Here is a 5322-nt window from a genome sequence, read left to right on the forward strand (position 1 = left end):
ATTCATACATATGGTCATGGGTTCTGGGTTATGGGTTCTGGGTTATGGGTTCTGGGTTATGGGTTCTGGGTCCTGGTCCTCCTCAGATATTTTCTGCACATATAGAGAATATATTAGGAAAATTTTTGGTAAACCATAAAAGAGATCATGTCAGAAAAGATACCAAACGTCTCAAACCGTTAAATTGCGTGCACCTGTGAAAGGGCTAAAAATGATAGTACCCAAAAACACCCACAGGCTGCACTTTAAAAGACTTTACTGCTCAGTGTTGTCACCCTAGCTTGCTTTATTCTGAATTGGACTACAGAATACCCCTCCTCATCTACATAACATAGTAGGGGGGTGTTCTCTAGTCCACTGATCAACTAGGCAGGGCTGATAACACCGCTTTGCGATTCCAGTGCAATAGGGTGCACAGGAAGTTGGGAGCTCACTGGATTTCTGGCAGATCAACAGTTTTTTTGTTTTTGTACTTGCATTATTACAAAACAAAGAAAAAACAAAGGGAAAGGTTTGTGTAATTTGTGATATGTACTGCGTATGTTTCTCGGTCAGACACTTTAAGGCATGTTGCTTTTATATGTGTCACCATTGACTGCATTTTTGAGAATATTAATGATCTATGAGGTAAGTGATTTCCACTCATCTTCATAGTTAAAGCCGACCTGTGACAATGAAGCTGTCACACGCCGGCTCTATTGATCGGGAAGTGAGTAGAAACATGCCGCCGATCCGCTCACTTCCCGATCGTCTCCCTGCAGGGATTCCCCCTCTCCGTTCTTCCTGCGCTGGCTGGAGGAACGGACGGGGGATTGGGCGGCACTGCTGGCTCTGCCTCTAGATAGGCAGAGCCAGCTGTCACTCACGCAGCTGGGTGGATGTCAACAGTATTGTTGGGATCTGTCCCGGCTGCGGCGCTCTCAGTATATAGTGAGCAATAGCCTGCGATATACTGAGCTGTGGGTCACAGGAGGAGGTTAGTATATGTGACCCTGAAGAGAACTATGGGGAAAAACACTTACCCCATAGTTCTCTTTTAATGAGAACAGCACTTTGGTACTTAAAGGAGAACTATGGAGTTAAGGCTTTTCCACTTGGTTCTCCTTAGGGTAACGGGAGGACACAAACTAGCGTCCTCCCGTCACCCTAAGCTCAGTATACCGCGAGCTGCTGCTCCCGGTATACTGAGACGCCACAGCTGAAGCGGATCCCGACACTTGTGCCGGGATCCGCCCAGCTGCATGAGTGACAGCTGGCTCTGCCTATCTAGAGGCAGAGCCAGCTGTACCTGCCCCCTCCCCCATCCGTTCCGCCAGTCAGCGCTGGCGGATCGGAGCGGGGAGGGGGGAATCCAGCCCCTCCCCTGTCACGGCAGAGAGCCATGACAGGATCGAGAGGTGAGCGAACGCCGGTATGTGTTCGCTCACTTCCCGATCTACTGAGCCGACCTGTGACAGTCTCATTGTCACAGGTCGGCTAGAACTATGAGGTGAGTGAAAAGCACCCACCTCATAGTTCTCCTTTAAGGGCCGAGAGGTAGACTGAGAAGGTGACCACCTTGGGTGCTTCAACAGGCGGGAGAGGCCCAGGATCTATAACCTATGCTGCTGAAGTAGTTCTCTGCTCATGTGGCGCACCCAAAGAGTTCTCTGCCCTTCGGGTGCTAAAGGACCCAGTCCCGGTATTGCTTTAGATTATAACAGCAATTTCATCCCAGAGAAAAGGGAATTCTGACTGCATTGTGCCAAGTGTAAAGTTGGTGGAGGGGGGAGCTGCGAAATGATGTCCGGATGTTTAGCTTTTACCATCTGGAAGACAGCTGAGACCTGATTACTTACCGAGAACCTCGAAATGGGAGCAAGAGGTCTGAATGGGGCCCAGAAACGCACCAGTTTTATATGCTCATGCAAATGAAATAGATAAACAAGTTTTGCCTGGAATCAGCTTTGAAGACCAACACACTTCATTGTTTTGTTAGAACATCCTACAACTGAGAAGAAGAGGTGTGAGAGTGTGTGAGGACAGTTGTGACTTGTGTTTTTGTCACCTCTCCATGCTTGTCACACCTCTCCATACTTCTGTTTAGTGTGGCCACAGCACTAGGAGGAGTCAAGTCCATGGGAACTACACGGGAACTTGGGACATCAAAGAGAACTTGGAAGGGTGGAGACTTGAAGCCACCCTTATTGCCATAACTTATGGAGCCATAACTTATGGAGTGTGAAGATTCCCAGGCTAGGACTCATTCTCCAAACTTCAATTAAGGCTCGTTCCCATCAAAATAGAAAGGTTGAGGTGTATTGTTCTGACACTCTTGGCTATGCGTTTGAGTTTTGGACGGAACGAAATGGGGGGCAACATCAGAGAGGGAAAAAAGCAAAAATTTAATCTAAAGTATAGTATAAGCCGCCTTGTATAAGAGCAGTGCAAGATCATTGTTACAGTCTGAGTAGGATACACTGTGATCAGGGCCAGATCAATGTAGGGGCGGGTGGAGCTGCCGCTCCATGCCCGCCCCTGCAAATAGGCCCGGCCGAGCCGGATTGCCTCGGTATGCGGGTCAGTGATCAGCCTCAATCAGGCAGCGGTAGCCCTTTATTCAGGCATATTAGAGGGCCGCTCGCTGGGGAGGAGCAATCGGCCCTCTAATATGCCTGAATAAAGCGCTGCACTGACTACCGAGAGCCCCTACTGACCTCCCATAGCCAGCAATGACCGCCCACAGCCTGCACTGATTGCCCGGAGCCCACCAAAATCCTAAGCACCAGGCCTGTGATGCTCTTAATCCGGCCCTGACTGTGACAGTACAACTAGTGTAATGGAAAGTGATGATGTGGCGGAATCTCCTTCTCTGTGCAGTTCATCTTCACCATATCTACCAGTATACCTTAGGCTCACAACCTCAGGTAACGTCTCATAAGTGCTGTGCAATAAATCTTGTGCCATAGAGTAAAAGTTAGTTGCATTGGCCGGGGCCTCCGGCGTGGCAGGCGAGAATTCTACCACTGAACCACCAATGCATTCATACATATACATTATTTGGTACTTATAATGTGAGCTCCAGTATATGTTCTATTGGATCGGACTATTTGGGCCAGACTTCATTCCCCATGTGCATCATTGAGCCTTGGCCTTCCATGACCCTGTTGCCGGTTCACCGGTTTTCCTTCCTAACAAAGTGGAAGCAACTGGGAACAGCAACTCAGCCACGAAGTGGTAGGCCACGTAAAATGACAGAGCGGGGTCAGCGCATGCTGAAGTGCGCAGAAGTCGCCAACTGTCTGCAGAGTCAATAGCTACAGACCTCCAAACTTCATGTGGCCTTCAGATTGGCACAACAACAGTGCGTAGAGAGCTTCATGGAATGGGTTTCCATGGCCGAGCAGCTGCATCCAAGCCTTACATCACCAAGTGCAATGCAAAGCGTGGGATGCCGCGGTGTAAAGCGCGCCGCCACTGGACTCTAGAGAGGTGGAGACGTGTTCTCTGGAGTGACCAATCACGCTTCTCTGTCTGGCAATCCGAGGGACGTATCTGGGTTTGGCGGTTGCCAGGAGAACGGTATTTGCCTGACTGCATTGTGCCAAGTGTACAGAGACTGCGAGCCCGGCCTTCTCAGCCAACATCAGTACCTGACCTCACAAATGGTCCAACATTCCCATAGACACACTCCTAAACCTTGTGGACGCCTTCCCAGAAGAGTTGAAGCTGTTATAGCTGCAAAGGGCGGAGCCAACCCAATACTGAACCTTACGGACTAAGACTGGAATGCATGTAATGTGCGTGTAAAGGCCGGCGTCCCAATATTTTTGGTAATATAGTGTACTTACTTTATAAGTACGCAGAGCACAGCAGAGCATTCCTGCTCTTGGCAGGAATGTGCCAGCCCTATAATGATACATGTACAGAGGAAGCGTCACAGGGAAATGGAAAGAACTCCCAAAATCCCAACACTAAGCTTAACCCCTGACCCGACCCATTACACTCAATTAACCCCATAAAATCATCCTTTGTGTCATTGGGTGCTGAATATATCGGTGACAGATCCGAGCAGCCCTGTGACAGTCACTAACTCTGCCAGGATCTTTGCACCAAAGTTTTGCACCCATCCCCCACACCTTCAGCCTGAACACCCCCCTTCTGGACACATTACAGAGTCAGCTCCCAGCCGGTGATGTGGCAGCCCAACCCCTCCTCTGTGCAGGCGGTGTAATACAGTCCGGTGACCAGATTCCTGCCAATAATAAAGACGCATGTGCCCAACGTTCCCCTCTCAGAGCTGCAGCGCGCTGTTATGAAAATCACGACATGTTGTTTGTTTTTTAGCACTTTATGTTGGGAGGTCCATAGAAGTCAATGGCAACGCATCGAAATATATGTAACATGTGCGCTGATGTTTTGGCAACAAATACTAACAAGACTCGGTCAATGGCTGTTAACTCTCTCCACTCCAGCTTCAAAATTGCATCTGTAATGTGCGGTAATAGCACGTCAATGCACAAAGGAAACGCACAGTGAAGCACGCACATAGAGCTAAATGGGTCTCCAGACAGAAGGTATTTTTGTGTTTCACTTCTATCACACAAATTTAGGAAATTTGGGGTTTGTTCCTTTTAGTATAACAGCCGTGCAGCTCAGCCATCCAAATGACACAGATATGGCCTCAGATTATAGAGTCTTCTATTCCACAATATATACACATGTTTCAGGCTTGTCAACCATCATCAGTGCACACAGATCTATCATTCGGAGGGCAGAGTGTCCGTAGTGTGCATGTTTCACCCCCAGGCCACACAGCATCATTTGTTGCTATGACTCTCTCAGCCCACAGTACCATTGGTTGCTATGGTGCTACGCACCTGTCAGCATCCTAGCAACCAGTGAGCCTGTGGGCTGACAATGTCCTAGCAACCAGTGAGGCTGTGGGCTGACAATGTCCTAGCAACCAGTGAAGCTGTGGGCTGACAATGTCCTAGCAACCAGTGAAGCTGTGGGCTGACAATGTCCTAGCAACCAGTGAAGCTGTGGGCGGACAATGTCCTAGCAACCAATGAAGCTGTGGGCGGACAATGTCCTAGCAACCAATGAAGCTGTGAGCTGACAATGTCCTAGCAACCAATGAGACTGTGGGCTGAGAGTGTCCTAGCAACCAGCGAGGCTGTGGGCTGACAGTGTCCTAGCAACCAGTGAGGCTGTGGGCTGAGACTGTCCTAGCAACCATATAGTATGCCGGTCAGAGCATCCTGCTCAGTTCCTGGCAACCAATAACGTCACTGGTAACCAGGAGCTGGGCCAGACACCATGAGGCCATGCAACTCTGTG

The sequence above is a fragment of the Nanorana parkeri genome, unplaced genomic scaffold (genome assembly GCF_000935625.1).
Source record: "Nanorana parkeri isolate BGI_ZX_2015 unplaced genomic scaffold, ASM93562v1 scaffold784, whole genome shotgun sequence".
Taxonomy (NCBI): Eukaryota; Metazoa; Chordata; class Amphibia; order Anura; family Dicroglossidae; genus Nanorana; species Nanorana parkeri.